The 27,059-nt window shown below is 39.4% G+C and overlaps 1 protein-coding gene and 1 long non-coding RNA gene across 4 annotated transcripts in view; one reads left to right on the forward strand and one right to left on the reverse strand.

The window, feature by feature from the left end:
* Positions 1 to 27,059, reverse strand: part of PLPPR1 (phospholipid phosphatase related 1) — a 163,664-nt gene that overhangs the window by 106,392 nt on the left and 30,213 nt on the right. The gene's annotated exons all lie outside the window — the stretch shown is intronic.
* On the forward strand, positions 2,826 to 11,592 carry LOC147648115 (uncharacterized). The gene is made up of 2 exons (XR_015280773.1): positions 2,826 to 2,891; positions 8,331 to 11,592. It is a non-coding gene; the product is annotated as an uncharacterized LOC147648115 (long non-coding RNA).

Below are 27,059 nucleotides of genomic sequence, written 5' to 3' on the forward strand. Positions count from 1 at the left end.
CACAAATCTTCAACTATTACTTCCCCAGCCCATTCCAGCATCTCACAGTATCACAACTACTTCACCGTTTGCTCAAAATCCACACTTTGAAACACTCCATTCCTCCCAATATACTCTGTCATGAATTAAAGGAGTTTTTCTCAGAACACTACTGTCCATCTCCATAGCTTTAACAGAAAAATATTTACAGCTTATTAAAGCATCTCCTTATTTTCTCTTCCCCCTCTCAAACTTAATTCCTTTCTTCACTGTCTTTGATAGTTTATGGCATCTCTTTACTTGTTGATCACACACTCTCTCTCTTCCCCTCTCTCTGGGAATCTTAATCTACTTAATCTACAAGTCTCATCCAGGCAGTAAGAGTTAAAGTCTTGCTCAAGCTGCAGATGTTCATGGTGTCCGGTTTCAATTCAGCAGCAGAATCTGCAACGGAGCCAGGAACCGGCCTGAGCCCAGCCAGCCCCACTTTCCCCCGCCACTCTCCGCGGCCTTGTCCGGCCTGGTGGGGAGGTGGGGCAGGGGGGAAGGCTGAGCCGGAGCCTTGTTACCTCTTCAGAAGCCAGAAACCAAAGAGAGCAAGAAATTCCCGGGCTTACATATTAAGGTGGTGTCCACAGGTTGATCTCACTTTTCAATGGTCAAAACCACTGTCAGTTCTCAGGAATGGCCAGTTATTGGTCAGGAGAAAAAACTCCCACCAGCCTCCAGCAGTTTCAACTTCCTTAGCTCCCAAAGCTGATCTTAAAGGTGCAGAACTTAAAGCAGGCTATTGGGAACACCAGTATCATAAAGTCACCCCAGGACCCTGCTATAGCTGATAATGCTCCTCTCTTGCAAAAGGATTAGTGGTACATGATGAATGAAGAAGGAATCTGACAGTGAGTTTCATAAGGGAATTCTTTTAAAAAAATAACAAGCAGTCTCTGTAAAAGAAACAAAACCCACCAAATTTATCTATGCAATTACAAGACTGTCCTGCTCTTAACTCTCCTTTAAGTCAAGAAAGCTAACTGTTCTACCTCTCATTTCAGCCTTTCAAACTTTAAAGTGAATCTAAATTAAACACCTGTGGGAAATACTATTTCTGGCCTCCACCCATCTCACCTGAAGGTACGTAATTGTTGCCCTGAAAACTAAAGCCTTCTGATTAATGTTTTCATAGTTTTAGTTACTTTCCCATGAAAGTTCTATAAACGTAAGTTATTTATCACATTCCTCCTAAGAAACGTCTTTTGATGGATGTTTTGCATGCCCAGTGTGATTGGGAAGGTGGTAATTTAATTATCCAATCCCTGGTTATTGTCAAAAATCTATAAATACTGGAGTCAGAGCATAAAGGTTGGTTCTTTCCTCTTCTAACACTGAAAAGTGTTCATGTGAATCATTTCATGTCCTTTAGTGACATGTCATCTTGATTTAGACTAATTAATTTGCCTTGTGATCTTTTCTGAACAAATACAAAAGGCATTGGTTGCTTCTTTTACTTATGATTGGTTAAAATTCCATCTATCTTTAATGGTATTTATAGCAATAAAATAGCAGATGTGGTCAGCATTAAAGTAACTCTTCATATACATAAAGGATTCTGAATCACAGAGATTAGTTGTATGATTAGTTTAATGAAAATATAGCAGGCTGTCATTCCAAAAGCAACAAAGTTGAGATCCAGAATTGCAACTAATTGACTTAATTAATCATGGGCTTGAGATAAAGCTACTCTGTTAATGCTGAATCACCATCTGTAAACTATTGCACAAGAGATCTACATTCAGTGTCTCCTTTTCATAACTCACAAAAAAAATAATCAACACCATTTCTGATTTGCACCTGACAGTCTTGCAAGACTCTGGCTGGAAACCAATGGTCTTCCTGATATTTGGGATACTGTCATGAAGGGCTTGTGACCAAATTTCACCTTCTGAAACCAATTCCATTCCACTTGGTGACTCCCAATGCAAAGCACCAACAGGCATTGAGGAAACTCAACAATTTCAATGGGAGAAAACCAGCAGCCTCCACCTCAGGCTCTTAACTGGTGAAAAAAAGGAGGGAGACATTGGAGAGAAAGAAGAAAGCAAGAGAAAACTTCAAGAATACACATGGTAAGAATTTAATGGTGCAGATGAGAGGAAAATTGGGTAAGCTACAGAAAAAATTCCTATGGGGTGCAGGGTAGAAGAGGAAAACACACCACAGCTTTTCCCTGTGATGCAAAACCACAAGGTTGAAGATTTAGTCTATCAATATAATAGACTCTGAAAAACACTCCACCCTTACCTTCCCAAAACCATCAGGGTTTTGCAGAAGATATTTTAATATTATTTTTAAATTACTAAAATACTGTATTATAAGAAAAAATTACTCAGAGACATTTTTCTTATTCAGAAAGTTTGTACTTTACTCCAGAAAAAGAGGGTTTTTTTATTTCTTAATGAAACCTCCTTAGCCAATGATCCTACTGAAACCTTTTGAACTATTAAAAAACCAATTGGCTCCTTATGGGTTAGCAAGAATGAGAAATATTTTTATTTATAATGGAGCTTCAGAGCTCTGCACAGAACTAATTTTGGGGATCCCAATATTAAAAACTTATTTGAAAAATATATATTGCATGGTGTTCCTGAATGCCATATCTGCTGCTAAGTCTAAGCAAGCTACTGATTCACACATTTTAGTGCAAGGATGAAGCTTCTGCAAAGTATACTATTCTCAGGCCTCAGATGGACATCTGTGAGTAAATTTCCAAACCTCTCTCGTTCCACTACCCTTCTATGACAATTTAGAAAGCCAACACTTTTGGAGGGTGTTCACACAGGTCATAGTATAAAGACCAACAGGCAGAAATATTGAGATGAGCACAGGAAGGACAGAGCACAGCAATGTTACATAGGGTAAGGGGATAGAATTCAGGCGATTAACATGTTTCTATTTATTTCTGATGTTTTTTTTACCAGGGGATGAATTCTGCTTTGGAAATTTCCTCTCAAAATCATGGTAAGCTGGTTTTAAAACTAGTCATGTAATAGGCACAAGCCAGTGGACTGCAGATAGAAAGAAAAAAACCCCATTCTGTCCCCTTAGGGCTCAGCAAACTGTGTGAGTATTGGTTGCAATGTAATATTATGAAACTAAACAAGCAACTGCCTCACCACAGTGTAGCCTTTGGTGACGAGGTCCAGGGGCAGGGCCTCTTGCTCCTCTTATATTCTGGTATTCATATTGGCAGTGTGGCTGTCAGGGGCACACAAGGACTGCACAGACTCGTGCTCCTGCAAACCTGGCAGCAAGCTCAATCTTATGTGGATCTTTTGTTGGTTCACTTGGTTTATAAACCTCCACTTTCATCCCCTGCCAAGACAATGGACTTCTAGCATACCTGCTCTTTTCCGTCATACAAAATCTTGATAGATACAAAACCTTGGTAGAAGCTCTCCGTAATAGCAATGATTTTTTTTTTTTTGTTTTGTTTTCCTCTTTTTTTAAATCTCTGTGTCCATGATACAGCCAAGTATAACCCACATAACCCAAATTTTCCCACTTCTAAGGACAGTACTATAGTACAGCCTATGCAGTTTATCATAAACAATGACCTGGATGGAAAGTCAAGAATTTAAGAATGCATTGTTAGATTACAACAGTCCAAAAAAAAAAGAAGTTCTTATTAGTCCAAATCTATTTATTAGTATAAAAAAATACAGCCAAGTATAACAAAATACCTCTCCCTTCTCTGTACTGCTATGCTATCCACAGACTCCTCTGTGAATCCTGCTTAATCTGGAATAGGAGAGAGGGTTATGGTAAACCGTCCATGACTACAGCTTTTCTCCAAGAGAAAAGCACCAGGGCTGATGGTGAAAGCTTTTCCCTCTTTAGTCTACTAAACACCCCTCTGGTGGGTGGGGTGGCTGGCTGTAGCTTGACTGGCTCTGGTACTGCCTTGAGTTCACAGTTTCCAAGCCTCTGCTGTTGTCCCATGTCTGTTCTTCTCCATGCTGCCATTCAGACAGCTAATTTTTAAAATAATTTATTTTTCAACTTGTTACTTCTATCCATTAGACAGAGAAACTGATGAAGATTATTACAGAAATAGACACTAAATTATACAACCATATAAAACAAGCTAAAGCTAAAACTGGTTAGGTAACACCCATCACTCAGACAACTGCTGTAAGAGTTAAAAGAGCAGAACAAAACTTCAGACAAGCCCTGACAACCAAGATCTGACAAACCATCATCTTAGCAGAATTATTTCAGAAACTGCGTTGCTACGAGAAAAGGCAATAGCATTTTTCTAGCTACAAGGCCACAATCCAGATTTCAATAGACAAGGATGCTCTAGATTTTGATAGACTGAAAAACATGTTTTTTCACCTATGAAGGCTATTGCAAACACTTCCATGGATTTAAGCTCCTGATTAGGGCCAAGCCTTGGTATTTTTGGAGGTCTGTGCTCCTCTCTATAATTTTATCTTGTGACAGCTAGAGAGGCCTCACAGAAGCTGACACAGACGTTGTTTAGGCTATTAGACATTTGAATTTTAAAGCCAATACAGTGTACACAAACAACTGAACTGTTACAAATAAAGTGACTCAGCCCACAAAGATGAATCCTGAAATTCCTGTAGCTGAGACCTTAATGTTACTTCTAAGTGTGATGTTACTGAAATTACAATTGTTGGAGTCTGAGACACAGAGCGTGTGCCCTTGTTTCTCATACTTAACTCTAAGATCCAGAAAAACACTGAATTTCATACAATATGAAATTTATGAGCATGTTTTCATGGTGATACCTGAAAACAATTGTTAAAGTTAGATAAAAAAGCTAAAACTGCGAGTGTGTAGATTAAAGAGTTTTCTTAAGTCACTGGGTGAAAAAGTTGAACTTTAGAGTTTAAGTTAGTTTAGAAAGCAGAAGGCAAGATGGAGGGTTTAGGGTGTTGTTTCTTTTCCTTCTTCTTTCTTCTTTATGTTCTTCTTCTAGAGGTTTTTGGGTAATAGTAAGTGATTGGTTAGAAAATGTTGCAGTGCAGTACACAGGTCATTGGGTAATTAAGAAAAATAATATACGTATCTATTGTTAATTGTATAAGAATAAGTATAAAGATAAAAGAACTGCATAGTTTGGGGCCATTTTGTGTTTTCAAAGCCAAAGTGAGCCACAAAGTGAGCCACAAAGGCCATTCTGTACCATCAGAGCAAAATGAACCAGATTGCAGTGAACTGAACTTGTGCAGATAGCCTGGAGAGACCTGCAAAATTTTGTGTTAACATCCTACTAAACACGAGAAACAAGATCCTAACAGGCTTTGGAGTTTTTGTCCTGACCTGGAGGACTGTGATAAATGGGATTCCCTGTGAGGGAATATCCCCAAGGAGCTCAGCTGAGAGGACACTGAGAAATCCAAGAGTGGAAAAAAAGTAGAGAAGTGCAGCAGAATCAGAAAGAGAAAAAAGAAACAAAAAATATTTTTTTTTAAAAGTTACAACAATCTGTAAGAGTTTTAATGAGTCATGCACCCATTTCAGGTCAACTGTATACAGAAAGTTGGCTTGTATTATTTTGTGGACACACACACCAGCATGAGTGTGTGTTCATACAAATGCATATAAACTCAAATGCAACTGGAGCCTGCAAATTGCATGAGAGACTATGGCTGAAAATACAGGGAACAATTTTACATGCAATCTGACTTGGTCAGAATATGATTAAACAGCCACTTGAACTCTAAAAGCTGACAGTAACATATAAATATGTTATCTTGTTCTGTGCTATTTGCTGCATCCTTCTAATCTAGAATCCTTCTAATCCATCTAGATAATGAGAATATCGCATCTGGTTTAATAATCTTTCACTGCTAATGCACACCTCTCATCTCTAAAATACCATTATTCTAATTTTCAATAATTATCTGACTGGCTCTTTAAAAATAGAAATATTATTTCCAGCAAATTGGTGTAAGACTACCTATCACACATACATACAGCATTTTTGCATAAAGGAATCTGGTTTTTATAAAAAGTGGTTATTTTCTGCCCATCTAAGGGTCACCAATTTATACACTGCTTTTTTAAAATACTTCAAAAACAGTATTAGACAAAGGTGCAGTCACCCCATTCACAACATTGAAGGACTTACACACGCTGTTAAAATTCAGTTTATCACGGAAAGCAGTTGTAGATTTGGCTGATCCATGTACAGTTGCTGCTTTTAGAGATCAAAACATCACATTTTATAAATGCACAAGAGTTTCCTTCTCTACGTATGTATACACATACGTTCATTTAGACACCATTTTTTTAAAAATTACTTTGAAATACTGTATTCCCTAATCTACTAAGCACAATAAACAGTAACAATATTAAATGTACATATTCCCACAAAGTAAATAGTTTTGTGATTTGGAAATCAATGCAGTTTCAAATTTGATCTTCTTTCTCTGCTTCCCTTAGTTCATATTTTTCTCCTGTCACCTTAGACATGAAAAGTGACATATAATAAAAATACTGCATTGCTCTGTTTGCATATGTCTAAAATATATGCAAAAACAGAACAGGAGCAGGGAGAGAAAAGCCAAGAAACGCCAAGTCATCAATATCCATGGCTCTGGAATGGATTATATGCTGCAGCAAATACAGCACCCTGGCTGCTTCATCTTCTGTGTACATCCCTTCTTTGCTCTGCTATAAGCAAGTCCTTAGCCCCTCATTTTCTTTCACTACCTGCTCCCTTAGGGTGGCTGTCCTAAGAGCAAGTGGCACTCTCAGCTCCTATCATCCAGTGGTTTTGGTGGCATCAGTATCCAGCTGCTCTTGGGCTCTTTAATTCCTGGTGAACTCCCAATACTACCAGAATGACATGCTGTCCCCAGTCTCCACATTTTAATTTTGTGTGAGCCCCAGGAAGACTGTCAGCTGGGACTGAGAGACTGGGGGTACGGGGTTTTATTTATTTTCTTGTGCTGACCAACACCACCCCCCCCCCCCCCCCCCCACCTTCCTCCACAAATGCCCCAGCATCTTTACTGAAGCACTGCCCATATTTACTGAAGCTGGCTTACACTCTTACCAGCAACTGAGAGACAGGGACATCTGAGTTAAGATCAGAAGCCAATTTTATTGAGTGTACAAGGCATTTATATAGGGTTTTACTTGTGTGGCACTTATATAGGGTTCTATTTTGTTTTCCCATCGGGTACATGTTCTTGATGACATCACTGATAATCATTACAAAGTTTCACAGCATATCTCTTGGTTACTTCTACCCCAGGAAGTAAATATCTCTCTCTGTCTCTCCAATGGTTTCTGTTTGATTAGGCCTAAGATACTAGGCTCCTTTATCAATCCTATTGTGCTGTTTTATTCCCCATACACTCCCTCCATAACCTTCATGCTAAGCAAAGGTACCTGCCACAACCTCCTTCTCCTCATGTGCACTTTGTGAAGGCAGTTTGTACTGCCCCTGTCTTTCCCTAGCGCTAGAAATCTTCTTTAGATTATAATCATATGGTTTCCTCCCAAAGACTCCTATTTCTCTTACCAGGCTTCTGCCTCAAGGCATGTAATTCACGTATTTCTAAGCCCTAAAATTAGATGCAAGACCATTCACTACTCTATGTGCAGCATGCAGATCTTGGCTACATCTATGGTTTCCCACAGTAATCTCCAAACTTTTGCAATTGCAAACAGTACCAGGGGAAAAAAATCTGAGATGTTCACCACACCTTCCCAATGTACCACCATCCTAACATATTATGCAACTTGTGAAACATACAGAAAAAGTAAAAATTGTAAGGTAGACATTAAATAAACATGGTTCTAAATATTTGTTAATAGTATAAAACCACTTTTTTTGACATCCCAGTGGACTGTTTTATGCACACCTTGATGTGCATACACTCTGCTTTGGAGACTACTGGTTTAACAGACCGCAGACACAGCCTGAGAATTTCTTCTGATGTAAATATTTCATTTGGCACAGGGCCTTTCTTCCAACATAACTCTCATCTTTTAATATTACTTTTAAAGCTTGCAGAAGAAAATGTGCCTCCTCAGAACCATGATTTGTGGCAGCAGGGGATACATTTAACTTTGCTTTTATAGTCACCCCCTGAACAGCTGCAGGGAAAGCTTGCACAGCATTTTCTCATCCAGCCATGGCTAGGCAAGGCAAGTATAATATCTTAATTTATGAAGCCATTCAGAGCATGTATCTTTATTTCAAGAGCCCAATTTCCCAGGCAAGCCTGTTTAAAGTTTTAAAGCTCAGTAATTTCATAAGGGATAACTCCATATGTGTTCTCATTGTGCATTTTTCCCTTCCTTTTTTCCAGCAGCAAAGGGTGCTCCAAAATTCTCAGTGACAAATTCCAGCATGTCCTTAACAGGGTCAACAGAACTTGTGAACTTCTGCTCTTCCAGGTGAAGAATGGGTAAAGCCATAGTCCCTTTCCACCCCCCTGCTTTGCTAACAGCTTGGGTGAGGCATTGCATTGCCTTAGTGCTGCACTCAAAAATTCCCACCTCAGCTCCACAGTCTCATATTGGAGTTGCTTATGGGTTTTTTGATAATGCACAGCACTTTTAACTTATCATTTTGCTGCAAAACTAATCTTAAAATTTACTCTCTCCCAATTTACATGCTCCATCTTCTCTCTCATGTTGTCTGTCCTTCAGCGTTCAAGTTTCTTGTCCTCTTTACCATTATTCCCCTGCACATCTGGTTTCTTCACAAGACAGTAGTTGTGTTTCTTCTGCCAGGTTTGCAAATTCTTAGACAATATCCAGGACTGTCCTGCAAGAATCAGGATTCTAAGAGTTGGTACCACTGTATAATCCACATCCCTAAGTGGCCTTTATTTTCCAATGCAAAAAAAGGAAGTAGCCATTTAGGGAGCTGCATGAACAAGATCCCACTTCCATTCTGTTACAGTAATACCACTAAGACAATATACCTGTCTTCTGACTTCTCTCTTATAGATGTTCCTGGCTCTTCTGTATTTCCACCAACTTTGCAGAAAAGTCTGCTCGAAGTACAAATTAAAATTTCTGACCCAACTATATTGAGGGATTGAGATGATGGGATTATAAGAACTGCACTTCACATTTCAGAGCTTCCAGTGTAATCATGAAGTGTTGTATCATCCCATCTATAAAGCCAGGCAACAATCCTATAACACAGCTCAGCTTAAAAGCCATCATAATGCATCTGCTTCCCATTTTAAGTGGAGAAGGAACAACAAACACCTGCCTCTTGGCCAACAGAGACTGACCCTGACTCCTCCAAAATAAAAAGGTGCTTTAGCCAGCATCCATTTTTCCACAGGAAACACCACAAAAGACATGCAAAATCTGCATACCCAGCTGGTCTCAGCTGCTCATCATTTACAAATGTCCAAGCACAGACCTTATTGTGCCAGGGACACATCCCTGGGACATGCTGGGAGATGCTTCTGCTCCTCCTACAGTCGGATATATTAATGATTCCTACAGAAAGCACAGCTGCCATGAAAATGGTCAAGCCTGGATTTTTCAAAGCACGGGTGATCTAACTGTAGAGTCACCAAAGGCAGGGACGACACTTCCATAAATAATAGAGTTAAGAAACAGATAAGATTATGACTCAGTTTTACTAAAAATTCAGCTCTCAAAATTCAGACCTCGCAATCCCTGGATCAAAGGTTCCAGAGCTTTCTCCATGCATTGTTCAGGGACTAAGAACAGCTGTAATTAAGAACTAAAAAAGAATATCACTGTTTAACTACATTTGCAGGCTACATTCTGAACCAAGTGCTGGCTGTTCTCTTACAGCTGCAAAAAAACCCACAGAAAAGCCAGACTGTGCATTCAGTGTGTTCAGCAGTCACAGACCTACCACCTGACCTAGGCAAATTTCCCACTGCTTGGCAATCCACAATGCACTGATCTGGTACTAATGAGTTTTCAACCACCCTCTCAGTGTTCATGAATAGGAATGGGACCCAGAGGAGCTCTTCCTGTATGCAGTAGCTGAACATTTTTACCTACCAACAAAACTGCAGTATCTCCAAATCCTACCTCCTTGTACATCCTGTCACAAAGGAAGACAGCCAGCAGGAAATTGACAGGGAGATGGATGACAGTGGGGAGGAGCAGATCCACTGTATTGAGTTTTGTCCCGTGGAGTAAAGCTCACACTAATAATAACTGATATTAAAGTGGCCCATCATAAGCAATACAGCACTTGCTCATAAAAAAATGACCCTAACTAAACACAGTCAGCTTCCCCAAATGATAAGGAACTTATGACAGTGCTTTCCAAGTATTTGGAAAGTATGAATTACTTTGTAGCTTTGTCCTGATTTAAGTTACTTCCAAAAGGATATTTTCATTTCAGGTCCTGTTTACAAAGAGATATTTGAGCTCCAAACCCCCTGAACAACATATGCAGCTTTAAAAAAGAAATGGAAATATTTAGGGTGCTGGTGATAACAAGTAGCAGAATGAAATCTAAGAAAGAGAAGTTGTGACAAGCATCAGATTTAATACATCACACATTCCTAGCATGGAAAATTTTGGAAATATTTAAGCACACTTGGAACTGTGATATCTTTTCCAGCCTTAACAACTGTATGATCTAGTTAAGCATACCAAAAACACAGAAACAGAGAGGGCAGTGATTGCTAATGGACACAAACTAACAGCCTTTTCCCATCTTTTAATCTGAGCGAACAGGCACATAGTCGACACCCCTCCCACTCTCGATGGACATACAAATACATAAAAAATTAGAAAATAATCATGCTAGCATCTCTCACAGAAAGCTGAAAGGGCTATCAACACTTTCTGTGTATGGTGCTCATCACAGACATCCACATACATTACAATTCCAGCTCTGGGGTCCCCTGCCTGTTGAAAGGAAACCAGGGGAGGCCACTATATTGATCAGAGCACTGGTGCTCCTCTCCTACGAAAAACGACTGAGAGACCTGTGTCCCTTCAGCCTGAAAAAAAAAAGGCTTTGGACAGGCCTTTCATTAGCTAAAGGAAATTTACAAGAAGGCTGGAGAGGGACTTTTCACAATGGCATGAAGTGGCAGGATAAGGGGCAATGGCTTTAAGCTAAAGGGGGTAGATTTAGATTAGGTATTAGGAAGAAATTCTTCTCTGTGAGGCCCTAGCACAGGCTGTGGACTCAACACCTCTGGAAGTGTCCAAGGACAGGTTGTACAGGGCTTTGAGCAAGCTAGTCTAGTGAAGGTGACCCTGAGCTTTAGGGTTCCTTCCAGCTATAACAGTTCTATGATTCTATAGTGCAAAATAAGCCCCACAGCTATTTTAAGACATCTGCAGATACATTCTCCTAAGCTAATACTTGACACTGCTTTTTCAAATGATCTTTGAGTCTCTCTCAGTGATGATTTGTGGAAATAGCAGCATTTACAGAAAATCAGAAAACTTCAAGATGCACTCAGAAGCAGTTCCAACTTTCATACCAATACTTGAACAGCCTGGATACTGCAAGTGTCCATCAGTGACTTCACTTTGGTGAGATTTCCCATTTTCTTTTTATCAAAACATTGCTGTCAGAGGAATAAAATTCATTCCACTGTTAAATTAGCATGTTCCTTATCATTAGGCAAGGTTTTATAACAGGCAGGAAAAGACAATTTGATTTATGTATCTCTCTGTCCAGAAGTCCTAATCTGTACTACCTAGAAAGCAAGAGACAAAAATAAGACCTTTTCAATACAAAGAACTTTTTAGAAGGGCTTCTCACAGACCTTAGACAATTTTAGCTGAGCATTTTATGTGAAAATACTACTAAATGTCAACACAAGTGGTACCAGCAGGATGCATTCCTTTGAACAAAACTTCAGCTTCTGAAGTTTGCAGTCTGAACCAGTCAGACACCAAAGGTATGCCCAACTTCTGTCTATGGCATCACCTTTTGTTGTACCTTCTGTAAGGTCACAGCAATGACTGATAGGAATGTGCCAAAAAAGCCAGACACACTTTAAAATAAAGGCCTCTATATCCTCACATACATGCTTGCTTGTTGGGAATTAAGTATGACTAGAATAAACTCTAATCCAAAGAAGTTTGCATTTCTCTGAGTACCTTGTTTCCCTGGAATAATCTAGCATATTGTTGCCAGTCCAGGTAACCCACCAAAATAATCTGAAAACAGATTAAGTTCTAGAAGCTATTTTCAAAAATTCATGTGACAGATAACAGTCAGTCAGCCCTCTTCAATATCAGTAAGTCAAATCATACTAAGGGCACTCAGGGCACTGCTGGAACCAACTACACATGTTTACTGATGACAGAAACCAAGTCTTGTAGCTAAACCCTGAGAGAGCTCTCTGTTAACACACAGAGTAATAATGGACCTAACAAGGTTCATCTGAATGCTTGGGTCATTTTGATTCTTCTGACACGGACACAATCTCTGCATGGGTCAAAAGTAAGCAGAGGTCTGTCAGAACAAAACACTTTCAGAAGGAGTGTCACAACAAAACTATTAGGTTTGCATGAGGAAAATATGAATTGAAGTGAATGGAGGGAAGAGGTAAGCAGACAGGCAAAGTGCCAGAGGAAATAGCAGATGAGGAGCTGAAAAGAAAGGCATGTATTAATCACCAGAGCACTGCAAGAACAGTTTCACTGAAACAGAAAAGATAAGCTCCCAAGACAGTGAACAACACATCCGGAAACGTAAGATAATTGTGATAATGACAACATTCGAAATGTGAAATTCAATAACTTTGCACAAGACTTGAAAGAATGTAGAAAAAGTGAAATGAAATAGAATGATGTGAAAGATCCATGCTAGCACCCACTGCTAGACTAGCAAAAAACCCATGGGTCTGAACCCCATCCACAATTGCCAGCACAGTAGAGTCCCAGAGATGGAACAGGGCTCTGCCTTGGAACTGGGTCACATGTCCAATTCACACCTGAGCCATGCTGTTTTAACACACTCATTAACACCAGGATACAGACCTGCCTTAGTCAATGGCCCACTACAGAGAAAGGGCTCTGCTATTCAACTGAGTGAAGCTATGCATACTAAGAACAAAGTCCAAACTCACCTTGGTGAATTTTTAATAAATTCACAAGTTTGGATGTAATTCAGTGAATATACATTACACCAAGATGAGTGATGAGGCTGACAGGTCTGAAGGGCAGAATGCCATCCTGAGGAACCTGGAGAAACCCAGGAAGTAGGCTCTTGGGAATCCTACCAAGCTCTACAAGGCCAAGTACAAAATGCTGCTCCTTGGTCAGGTCACTCCCACCTTCAGAATGGACTGAGAGCAGCGCAGAGGAGAAAAGACTCCTCCTGGTGCTGTTGATGGACAGGAGGCTGGACATGACCTAGCAATATGTGCTGGCAGCTCAGTTGTGTCCTGGGTTGCATCCAAAGCAGCAGAGAAGGAACAGGATTCTGCCCCTTTGCCCCACTCTGGTGAGACCCCACTCAGTGCAGAGCTGCCTCCAGCTCTGGAGTCCCAGCACAGCAAAGATATGAACCTGCCCCAGGGAGTCCAGAGGAATCCACGAAGATGCTCAGAGGGTTGTAGCAACTCTCCTATGGAGACAGGCTGAGAGAGTTAGGATTGCTCAGCCTGAAGAAGAGCAGGCTCCAGGGAGGTGTTGTGATCTTTCTATAAGAAAGATGGGGACAAACATTTTAGCAGGGCTGTTAACAAGAAAACGGATAGCGGTTTTAAAGTGAAGGAGGGTCAGTTTACATTAGATATTAGAAAGAAGCTCTTTTGCAATGACGGTGGTAAAACACTAGCCCAGATTGCTCAGAGAGGTGGATGCCCCATCCCTGGACTAACACTCAAGATGACAGGGCTCTGAATATCCTGATCTACTGTAACATACCTGTGCCTATGGCAGGGGAGTTGAACTAGAGGGCCTTTGGAAAATCCCTTCCAACTCAAACCATTTGATGATTCCACAAAGATAACAAGCAGCTTGAAAAATAAATTCAAAAAAGTACAATTACAGAACAAGGTGCTGATGGCTTACCATCATCTCTTCTTGATAAAGACTGAGGCCACTAACCAAAGGACTCAGAGGATCATCAGGAGGGCCAGAATGCAGGAGAAAGGGGCAGTGTGTGTAACTGTTCTACTCGACTGATGAAAGGGAATTACTTGAAAAAAAGCAGATAACTTGCACTGCTCACATAATTTCTATCAAAGTAGCAGCTGGTGTGTGTTGACCAAACTCTTAAGACACAGATTAGAAAATAACCTCTTGACACTGCAAAATACACCTTCTATGGAAGGTGTATTTTCTATATCCTATATAGGCTGCAAAAGGACAAGAGCAAACAACCCATTATCTGAGTAATTAAAAAAAAAATAATTCTGAAATGATTATTCATTTTCAACTTCTCTGAATTCCTTCCAAAGTTACTAGTCAAAGAATGTTTTTAATTAGGGTGATAGAGTTTGGTAATATCCAGCACCTTATATTGTTTCCCATTATATTTTAACTTATCTCACCTCACTAATTTTGTCCTCAATCGAGTGTGTTCTCTTCTCCACTGCATTTTCCACATCGATTTTTGCTTTGGTTGATGTTGTCATTGATTTTGCTCGTAAGTCATGAAATCTAATGATTATCCATAAACCAAAATATTTTAGAATAACTTTAAAAGGGCTTTCAAGGACTCTTAAGTAAGAAATGACAAAGTACATAATGCAGCCTAAAATATGAGACAGATAATAGTTTACAATATTTACTTGAAAACTGTTCTTTTAAAGATAATACTCCTCACTTGATAATTTCCTGGATTTTTCTAATTTTTGGAATGCATATCTTCCTTTCACAAAGCTTTTCAATGAAAGCACTGTGAGTGGAACTTCAACAAAAATCAAAACAGAAACACAGATTATGTGGCCAGCAGACAGTGAGAACAAAGGCATTAAGACAACCATGAAATACAATTCTACAAACCCATTTTGTACAACCTAATCATTGACAAAAGATGCTGAACACATGGTCCTTGGAGACCAAAAGAATGGAAATATTTGTATTTCCTTCTGGACGGTAGCAGATCTCTTCCCGTGCTTCACTGGATGCAACACAGGAAGGTTTTTTTCTTCTGTTTTTGAAGGCATAATAGTGCCAACAGAAATCCTTCTGTAGGAGCAGTTTTTTTGATGAGCCCCACGCTTAAAGAAAAATGGTGCTTGCATAGAAGAATGTGTGTTAAACACCACTTTCATAAATTACATTTTCTTTTGAGACACTGCAGAACATGGGCTGATGAGAAGAGGCGGCCTGATTTAAAACCACTGGAGTGAAACATGATTGTTACTATTTACCCATGTACAAAAACCAAATGCCTTCACTCTCTCATTCATATTTACCAAGATGGTATCTGTAACAAAACCTGGTGTGTATCTGGTGTCCTCCAGCTATTATGCCAATCACAAAGGTGAAATGGAAGAAGTTTAGGGGGGGAACAGGTGGGAATATCAGTCCACTTACTATTATGGTTCTGCAGTAGAACAACAGATGGATAAATCTGGATAAATAAGTCCCTTACACAGACAATCTTACAAAAGTATTCTTTATTCACATACAGACCAATCCATGGTGTGAAGGGAAAACTATTTAAAATCAGTACAAATTTCAGGGAGCAGATGCCTTTGTTTCACCTTCAATTTGGATAAGCTTAATATAATATAAAAAGTGCTATGCTCTAAACCCAAAGAAAAGAAATGCATTCAGAAATAAACAACAGTGTCACTATCACAGCCTTCACTGGCTTATATCACAGAGACTTCACAGAAGACACTGATCTCTGATCCTTGAGACAATATGCTGAATGCTGCTGTTCAGTTAGTTGCCTCGTACACCGGCAGTTAAAAAAAAAAAAAAAAAGAAAAAAAAAAAGGTGACAGCAACAAACTAAAACTAGATGTCAATATTAAAATCACAGCAGCTACATTTTCTTTGCTAGTTATTTTTGGGGAGGGACTTTTTAGGTGAAAGCACAGAATATGTGTAAGCGTATGCTTACACTGAAACTTTGAAATGTCCTCCCAAGGGCCATGAAGACCTAAAATTAGATAATGTAAAATAGCAGAGAACATGTTGCAATTACATAGAGCCATTAAAGCTCAGAAGAATTTAACTCTGCAAAGACATTCTTTTCAAAACCAGAACTTTTCAAGAAAAAGCTGTTTGGAATTTCAAAACCTTTTTCACTATCCTGAGGTGATGGAGTGCATGTTTTGTGTGTGCTCATCAGAGAAAGAAAGAGATGAAAGAAGTCAGAGGTAAAAAGAACTCAAACTTTTGGAAGCTATTGTTTCTGAAAGAGGCAATTTTATTTTCAGCATGAAGACTTAAATTTGCTATGGCTAAAAGCTTTCATAATAAGCAAAAAACCCCTAAAACAACACAACCAAAAACTTTGGATGATTGACCAAACTCTAACTTTAAAACTACAAAATTAAACAGATAAGAATAATTTATATCTCCTCCCTTTTCTCTGTTTCCTTTTGAGAGTTTAAGCTTCTTACCTGTTGATCAGCAGTGTTTTCTTTCAATGTCAAATAGCAATATTTGCACATTTCCCCTTATCTCTTTCAGTTTAAATATTTAGTACTTTACAGGTTCTCAGAAACAAGCACAGGCTCAGTAAGCCTTTATATGGGTAAATGTCCACTCTGTCTATATTTAGCATTAATATTTTATGGTCCCTTAGCAGTTCCATTCTAGGAAGCAGGGGGAGGGCTGTGAAACAAACAAACAGACAAACAAAACAAAACAAAACAAAAACCACGAAAAAAAACCCCCAGAACAAATACACCCCAGAATAAACTGTTCCACAAGGGTAGTTTTTACCAACTGAGAGGTTCTTCTGTCTGGTATTGGTAAACCTCTTGCCCTGCCTCAAAAGTCAGTGAAAAAGACTCCTTCTTTCAACTGTTGTAGATCATGGCAAACACAGAAAACAGCTCACCCTTCCCTAGGTGTAGTGTATTCCCCCTTGCTATTCTGTGACAAGTGCAATTGAGGTTTTATACCTCTGGGACCAGGTTTCAATTCTCTGCTTGTTCTATTCCTGTTACAGTTCTCCTTGGAGAATTTGATTTGCTACTGCAAATGAAATGCTTTATCAAAAACAAACGAAGCCAAAACAAAAACTCCAAATATGCCATAAATTCTAGTCTTTCTAAGTACTTTTTACATTTATATAAAGATCTTGTATTTATTCCTAGGAACTTTATTCCTGTATCACTTGAAAACAGATTTCCTTCCTTTGTTCTAGCTTCTCCTCCCTCTCTGCTCTGTTCTCCTCTTTCCATCCCTCTATCTTTCATCTTTCCTTATTTTATTCAGATTGAACAAGCAAGTACCAGTTTTCCCAACATCAAGGCAGCCCCTAGATTTTGAATGCAAACAAAGAAACAACAAAAGCCCAGAGCCCTTTGCCCACCCACCCTCTCTGACGGAGGTATGACCTCAGGTGACTGTCACCCCTGCCTTGAAGACATGGTTATTGATGAGTCAAACCCAAAATCACTCCTCCAGAGATGGGTGACAATAAGGTAAATTCCCTCATTTTTCACACCCTCTAAGCAGATACAGGTTTGTGGATCAATGAGGCAAATATGTCCATTAAGCTCCCATTTCAGATAAAGCTCTCCAACACTGGAAACCAGGTACCCTTTCAAGCATTTGTTTTCTGATGATGAAATGGCAGGAAATGTAGCCATGTATTTGATTGTACACCTATCCTAGAATTCTGGTTTTGCTTAGGATTCAAAACTGAACAATATATTAGGCTGAATTCTACGCACAAATTCTACTCTGAGATACAGTAACAGCGAAGCTTCACATGCTTTTCCCACCTTTTTTAAGGGTTTGCAGCAAGATAAAAGGAATCAACCTCATAAGAATAACTATTTTGTTAAACATATCCCTTTTTTGGCACTACGCAGGTTTCTAATGCATGAAGTCATGAATCTGTCACCTTGAGGGCACATTCAAAGTGGTGGAATAAATTATTCCACTTCCCAAGGAACCCAGATTTTCATTACTCTGTAGCTGGTAACAACTATTTTAATACCTACTATGATCCATTTTCTTAGCAAGAGGGAACTGAGCTCCTTTTAAAGAATTAATCCTGTGGGTTTTGTGCATACATTGAAACCAAGCCCCTGCCACAAAAGAATAAACAAAATATGGATTCCTGTAAGCAAATACACCCTCAAGCAAATATCTATTAAAAGCAAATATCTTGCATATGATTTATGTTTTCTGAAGCCACTCTGTAAACCCCAGGGGTTCATTTAGCCAAGGTAGCATGAACAAAATGCTGGGTCATGTGGTGTGAACATGAGGGCACTGAGGCAACGTCAGGAGAACCTGCAGGAGCTTTAGCTCTGATCCTCAGTATAAAATACAGCCTCCTCCAAGAGAAGAACCCTCAACACGGGACCATAGGCCAGATCAGACTTGTAATCAAAGGATAATCTTTAAAGTAGAACTCTAAAGCCTTTTTTAAAGAGAAAACTGCAAAATGACCAGAAAGTGAAACTAGAAACTACCCTTCTATCAGATTTTCTTTGTCATTATCATTAAGCGTTCAAAAGAGAAGCATTTACATGCAAAAAAGGTGAATTGTTTACACTCAGTGAACTTGCAGCTTACCTGATTTGGTCTCAGAGAGGCATAGTATCTTTGTTTGATGAATTGCCAAAGATGAAGACTGTTTCAGCAGGAATAAAGTGTTAAGACTATTTAAAGTGGTAAAGCAATTTCAGTTAACTTATAAAAGTTACTCCATGTTAGTAATATTTGCTCCATCTCAGGAATTACAGAAAGGGCAAAAAAAACCAATTAGGAAGAAAGGAACTACACCATTAAAATATGTTTCACAGTAGATTTCAGAAAAACAGTACGTCTCACATATAACATTAGATACTCCCAAGAAATGGGAATGAGATAAAAGAAACTGTTGATAAACTCACAAGGCTTCAGTTTTGCTTTTAAGAACTGCTGCATACATACAAACTTGTGTATAAGTATTTGGATAATTTTGATACATGTTACTTCTGCTTTCTTTTCTTCCATGTCCCTCTGCACAACTTCTGAATGAAAGTCCTTCAAGCAACACAAGTCCCAGTTATAAAAAGTCCGGGTGCTTTTCTTTAAGTGTTTGCTATCACAATCAAGAATTAAAGGACGGCAATCAAGGATTCTGTTGGAGTGCCATTTTCAAAGTATGTTCATTTGCCAATCACCAGCAATGGTGATTATAGGTTTTTTTCCTACTGCTTTCTTTTCATTACCACATAATAATTTTTCAAACTCCAGTCTGTCAATAGCAATGATTTCTACACCTGATATACTCATGCAGTGCAAACATTATTTGCCTGAAGAAGGTAGAAAGCCTGTGAACTCCTATGAAATGCAGACACTGCATTCCAAAGGTCTCCTCACACTCTGTGTACACAGAGGCAAAGTCTAACAATCCTGCCCTCGATTTATAATATCACCTTTTTCATCCATCACATTGTTCACTGAAGACAAAAGCACTCTTTAGTCTTTGTGAACTCCCAATGTAGCCCCATTCCTGGAGATGGAATTCAGATCTGCAATTCACATTTGTCTAATGAATGAGCTGGCACCTGCAGTTATTACTGTGTTTACACCAATGCACTGAAGGAACAGGAGGTGATGCTTTATAAGCAACTACAGTAGAGCTAAAAAACAGCCCCATCAAGCCAGCAAAACCGCACCAAAATGAAAAAAAACAAAAACAAGTCCATTAAAATCTAACCCTAGACCTTTTCAAGTCAGCATATAGACTTTACTTTTCCAAAGTATCCAATTTATTAGGGAAATGAGAAAACCAGCCCATAAAATCTTGTTTCTAAAATGGAAAAAAAATCCCCAAAGCAGAAGTAACATACAGATCCAGGAAAGTCAACCCAAAAAATTGCTGTCTTACCATATGATTAGAAACTTGATAAATATCAACATGAAGAATAAGCCACTTCATAATTATGAAAATTAAAATGAAATTAAATTATAATTAAAAAGAAAAAAAAATAAAAAAGGAAAAAAGGAAAAAAAAGTGCTTGAGTAGATGAAGTGTTTCAAGGAAGCATGTCTCCAATATTTACAGACTTACAGACTTGAAAAACATGAAATTACATAAGTACTAAATGCAATTCTTAATTTTTGAACAACCATGTCCATTAAGAGATATGCAGCATGGGAAATAGAAAGAAAGTCCCCCACATCCCAACCCAGTGTCCTCAACTATGATACCATGAAAATTAGACTTCAAAAGAAGCCTTACATTTCTAAATGTATTCACCTTTTCTGTGATTTGCTGACACAGTTGAAAGTGCAGTTCAGAATCCAGCAAATTAAGGTGTGGATATTTTAGACTGGGAGCTTTAAAATGCTTTCTGACTTGCAGGCATAGCACTTTGTTAAATTTCCACAATCTGCAAAGTTCTTACTGGAAAAAGATGCAAAATAAGTGGGAGAGGGGGAACAAACCTACTTAATGCTCTGGTCTAGAAAGGTTTGAGGAAGAGTACAGAGCTGTGGTATGGCCAGCTAGATGGAATGTATCTAGTTGTGTTACAGAAGTATAAAGGTTGGTAAGTTTTCCAAACAAAGAAAAATGCATGACAGAACTTTAAAATAGGCTTTCATGAAATTTTCACCTCTAATTCGGAGGCCTTACTTTTTTTCTTCTGGTGTGGAGAAAAAAAAAAAAAAAGTTTACATATTGGGCAATTTTTATCAAACTATCTTGAAAAATTTGTTTCTCACTTGTCAACACTTTCTTTGTTTCTACCTTTATTGTCCATTTATTCCTTAAATCACAGCTCTCTAATGAGATGAAAAGATAACAAAGGGAAAAATGCAATACAGTGAGTGGAGGAAAAAACCCCACCACCAAAAATCAGAACAGACTGAATGTCCTTCCAAGTTTGGCTTATTTCAAGAGAAATTAGAAAGATTTCAAGCACATTGAGATTTTTGGTACATTTTGCTGTAAAAATGAATACCATCCCATCCCATGCCTTCTTATCACCTACCTTTTTCTGCTAGTTTTAACTAAGCAGATGTTAGTAAATAATAAACATTTTATATCTATTGCATTAGAAGAAATTTTTAGAAAGATTTTTCACCTCAACAATTCACTTATGATCCTAAGTCACTCCCTGTAATGTGGTTGTTAGGCAAACAGTTGACAACCAAAATGACAATTCCTTTAAATAACTGCCTTCATTTATAGCCACACAGTGCCCACTGCCTTTCCCTCCTAATTAGGACACAGAAGGCATAATGAACAAGTTTATATTGGTCATGTACAAGAATTAAAGAGTGGAAAAAGCAAAAAGAAATATTCTGACTTTTGGCAGCTATGTTTGGAGTCAGCTCACCATTTTCAGAATCACTGGACACAGTAATTTGATGCAGTGGAGCCCATCATTAATATTGTCTGTAAAATTCAGAGCAGCTGCGTAATTACATTCATATACCTGGTAACCACTTGTGAATACACCAACTTGCTGCCCCTTCTAAAGGCACTTCATTTTTCATTTTGAAAAACCATTATTTCCAAGTGAAATTTCTGAAAAACAAATCTATTCTTTTCTATTAGAATTGAAAAAAAATAAAAAAGCTTTTATTATGTCTGAAATAGATGCTTGTATTTTGAAAGGGTGTCATTGATTGTACAGATCATTCATTACAGAACAGGCATCTCCTGAGCTTACTGAAATCAGTTGACAAAATTGCTATCAAAACAGGACTATATTCAGTACAACAATGCTCTTTCTCTTGTAGAAAATATCTTCTAGCTGATGAGAATATGCTTGGCCAGGGTATCACCCTCATCCAGTGAAGTTCCAGAGAAAGTTCTTCCAGACAGAATTGCGGAGCTTCCCACAAACCATTCTTGCCAACAATGCAAGAAACCCAGAAGTAAGCATGGAGATGCTGTAATTAACAGTTTTAGAACACAAAATATGGGGTCCCATACAAAAAAGGGTATACTAAGCAGATTTTTCTACTAATTCTGTGATTGATTGCAGGATTTTAACATCTTTGGAGAGATTAGGAAGATTGACATTTTCAAAATTTTAAGCTGAATTGAGAATGTAAGGGCCTGAGAATATTACATGAGTTACTATTTTTCTTTATATATTAATAATTCCAACTAAGATCCCTCTGTCGGAAAAGTCTGTGTATATTTCCTCTACCTATATTCACTTCTGAATTATTCAAGGAAGTTTTTTCACGCACTTGCATACAGTGTATCATTGAATTGTTCCATGTTGTGATTTCCCATTCTTTCTATACTAGAAAACTACCTTACCTAAAATCAGGATTCATCTTCCTTTTCCACAGCATAACAGAGGAAAAATGGATACGATTGTCTAATATTCTTACATTAGGTCTAGAAACAGAACTGCCAAAATTATATACTGTATCCTGGTAAAACTTGTATTTTCATTCTGCATTGGAAATTGCATGACTTTTCAATATGTAACTTTTATAAAAGAGCCCATTTTCAGGTCTAGAAGTTCAGATTCATTTTTTACTAGCAGATAATTTTTTTCCCCTTGATCCACAGACAGAAATGGCCAGCTATAAAACATATAATGATAAAAGGTTAACTGGCACCAAGGTAGATTATTTTTTTTAAATTTAATGGAACAGGGTTCTCAGCAGTTCCATAGGAAAGCACTGTTGTTTCCACAAGCAGGGAGACAGCGTTCTCTCCTTCTGAGAGATGTCTTCTCCACACATAAGAGAAAAGTCAGTGGAATTTTCTACATGCTACAGTATTCAGATTTGCATGTTCTGTTGCACTACAATGAGGTGGCCAGCTATTTAGAAAATAAGCTCCACATCAGGCAAAGGAAAATGAATAACCCACCAACTCTATGTGTCTGATACTTCATGAAGAAGCTTGTGAACATATTTATCACTCCCTCTTGTTACTGTACTCTGTTGTCTGACCGTTCAGCATTGCATGGTAACTGGCACATTTTCTGCAACACATTAAAATAAAAAAACAACCCAGCTGGAGAACAACATAACAAAGTATCTCTTAGGCTTACACCTGTTTATGCTGTTCATCCAGCAACAGCAGCCTCTGGGAGTTCCTGCTGACTCCAGTCCTCACTGTGAAGGTTGACTGCTGCTAAGACAGAAAATACATCACAAGATTTTCACCTCTGTTGGTAGATCTGAGTCCTTCCAAAACCACTGCTATGCACTACTTCTAAAAGGCCTGCCCTTCTCATGAATTTGAGATACCTAACTGGAACCCTGGACAGACAGCGGCTGTTCCTACTCTGTGCCCTCTGCTGTCTTCCAGCAAGCCACTTCATCTCTGTGCTTCTGGCATTTTATTTTTCATAATTCAGCATTTGTAATTCCAAAGAGAGGCATCCAAAGAATTCTGTGAGCTAGCTACTACATGGTTGTCCCTCAGATGAAAAGGGAAAGATGACAGCCAGGCTTACAGCTTCTCACATAAAGCTGAGTGAGATGCAAGCAAGGAGTTGTGTGGGTTTTTGGCAAACTAAAACCTATGAAATTCATTTTATTCACTACTGATCTCTTAGAGAATGGCAGAATGATTCTATTCCCAAGCTATGCTAGTAGAAAATTTCAGGGTAGTCAACAACATCATTGCAGCATAACATTTCTTGAGACCCACTACTAGGGTTACACTGCTGAAAAAAACCACAGCAGAAAAAGCAAATCCTTTGCAGCCCCACTTACTCCTATTGTCTGACACATTGGATACAAGTGCCAAAGCTAAAAGGGTAAGTTGTGACAGCATGATGAGAAACTCTCACTCAAGCTGGAAAAAATTTAGACTGTATTGAAAAAAACCATGGAGATAAAGCTTAAATTCCCTATTGCACAAGTCTCTAAATAGCAGTCAGATTTTTAGGGTTTTTTTATGGATGATAACTATGAAGCAGGCAGCATGGTGCCTGTGGAATAGCAAGCCGCATATCTTTCTCAGTCTCACCTGAGAAAGTGGCCTGGGAAATCATAAGGAGGAATTAAAACAATCCTCAGAGACAGAAGACAGCCTTGCAGGTGCTGTTTTTCAGTTTCTTGTTTTCTTGCAAGAGAAGGTCAAAGGGTGGTGTACCCCACCGGCCAATGGTGGTAATGTGTTAGTTTACTAACCAATGAGAGTTTTACTTTTCTGTACTTTCACATATCGATCTATAAAAGAAGATTTGAAGTAATAAAAAAAGAGAGAAATTCTCCAGTTCGACTCCAAGAGAGTCTGTGTCGTTCTTCTCGCTGTTCCCAATAGAGCGACATCTGGTGACCCCCGATATTTGGTGCAGCCGACTGATGACGTGCCACCCGCTTCCTCCACAGAGGGGTAAGCGAATATCTCCCATGCCCTCCTGGAGGGAGCTGGTCTTTCAGACCATGGGACAGTAGGGCCCTGCCAGTGAGCGGGCCTGGAACAGCTTATCTTGAAGAAGCTAGAACTTAAAGTTCCAGGTTAAGCCACTGCGTTTGCGTAATTGCATTCGTGGGCTGCCAAGATAGATGGTTCTCACAATGGGGAACCGAAATTCAACTGATGATCAACTTGTCTTCTCTGCGTGGCAGAACACCTTACCACGCACAGGACTTGATATTTCTGAAGATGCTATGCATGCTTTGTTCCACTGGGTGAAAGAGCAGGGTTTTAGTGTGACTGTCAATAATGCCTTTGATCTTGAAGTTTGGCTGTCGGTGGGAGTCCGCCTATGGCCTGAGTTAGCTGAAGGAGATACCAGTGTGTGCAGCCTGGCAGCCACCTGGGGTGTACTCTTTAAAGCGCTGGAGCAGTGCCAGTGTGGGGACAGTGATGCCGGGATGGAGGATTCGGATGCCGGGGGTGCCTCTTATGTACATCATGAGAGACTGGGGGATGGGACTGAGGACGAGCAGCACAGCGCTCCCTCAGCTCTGCCCGGACCCTCAGACGACTTTAGCCACAGGCAGAAACAGTCTGTGCCCCAGAAATCTCCCTCTCCCCGAGAGTTCAAGTATCTGTCACCCGCGGAGCTGGGCAGGCAAGCTTCATCAACAGAGAGGCGGCAGGGGAACGGGGATCACCCACCTCCACCTGCACCCTCCGCGGCACCTTCACCGGCATCGTGAGCGCCACCACAAGCGGGCACGGGAGGGCCTTCGCTGCCGATGGTGTCCACTGGCCCCCTCACGTCCTCTGCGTCCCGCTATCCTGCGCCACAAGGGACAGCACAGCAGTCCCCACAGCAGGCTGCTGGCGCGGCAGATGGGCTTTTGCACCACCTCCGCCCCCCCCACCACGTCCATCTGCGGGGCCCGCACATGTGCCAGCTTTGCTGGGGCACCCATCGCTGCAGCCCTCATCAGGGGTGTTCCCTCCAGCCTCCACGCCGCCTCTGCAATGCCCACTGATGGCAGCGGGACCACCCACCACGGCAGAGGCAGGCGTGGTCCCTTCCCTCCATTCCCAACCCAGCGCAGGGGGCAGATGGGTCCACACCTGGGGCCGCTGCCCATGCCGGCTACTACAACACTGTTGCCATGGCAACCACTGCTGGAAACAGCAACAGCAGCTGAGCAGGAGTTTCAGTGAATTACAGCAACTGCAAGTTTACAACAGAGTCAGCTTTACTCAAAACCTGCAAACTTCAACCCGCTCAGCAACACAGCTGCAGAACCTTATGAACAATAGCCTGAAGAAGCAACCATGTCTACACCGCAGATAGCTTCACTGGTTACTTCACTGATTACAGAGAGTCAAAATCTTTTGACCAGAGCCATGTGAACTCTACAAGTCCCTCAGAAACAATTTTTATGACAATAGAAATAATAATACAAATCATATTTGAAGTGAAAATCCAATGGTCAAAAAAAAACAAAAAAAAAGAGGATTTTACTTAGGCAATGAAAAATTAAAAGCATTGTAAATTGCATTGTTAGCTAATCTGTAAATTGTTTATAGATAAATAGAATTAAGGAAAGTTTCACTGGGTTTAGATCTGAGTGTTCTTGAGTTTTGTCACTTAAGTATTCTTTTAAGGTTAAGTTTGTTATTTCCTTACGTCACAATTAATCTCTACCAAATTTGAAATATAGGTAGTGCATATTTGGTATCTGCTGGGTTTGTTTTATGAATAACATGAAAAATGGTGATAGTCATTCATCCCAAGAAATTTGGGGGATTTTTGCTTTGTTTTAGTGTTCTCAATGCATGAATGTTTTGAAAGTAGTAGAAGCTTGGACAATGAATTATCAAATCTAAATTTTAACTGACTAACATCAATGAAGTTTAATTAGTTTGTGAATTTGAAAAAGAAAGTATGCATGTGTTTTATTATCAATAGGCCTAAACAATCACATTAAACTCCATTGCCTTCAAGGAGTGATTCAAAAAGACATCTGGTAATGCTGAGGAACATCTTCAGCTGATGGACTTTTCCCTGAGTTTCATTTATTTGGACTCTAAGCCAAAAATTATTAATTTTCAAAAAACTTTCTCAGTCTCGCCTGAGAAATCTCAGTGGCCTGGGAAATCATAAGGAGGAATTAAAATAATCCTCAGAGATAGAAGACAGCCTTGCAGGTGCTGTTTTTCAGTTTCTTGTTTTCTTGCAAGAGAAGGTCGAAGGGTGGTGTACCCCACTGACCAATGATGGTGATGTGTTTGTTTACTAACCAATGAGAGTTTTACTTTTCTGTACTTTCATGTATTGGTCTATAAAAAAGATCTGAGGTAATAAACCAAGAGAAATTCTCCTGTTTGACTCCAAGAGAGTCTGTGTCGTTCTTCTCGCCGTACCCAATAGAGTGACAGTTTTTTTGGTGGGGTTTTTTTGCAGTCTTTTTTTGGGTTTTTTTTTGGTTTTTTTTTAAATACCTTGACTCCATTAAAAAATGCCAGAAAAACTGTCAAGTTCAGTTTCTGGAGAATAAAAACCCGCACACACCTTCAAAAATACAACCAACTTAAAAGAAAACCCCACCCTACACAGACAATCTCTCTGGTC

The sequence above is a fragment of the Cyanistes caeruleus genome, chromosome Z, assembly GCF_971803275.1.
Source record: "Cyanistes caeruleus chromosome Z, bCyaCae1.hap1.1, whole genome shotgun sequence".
NCBI classification, from domain to species: Eukaryota; Metazoa; Chordata; class Aves; order Passeriformes; family Paridae; genus Cyanistes; species Cyanistes caeruleus.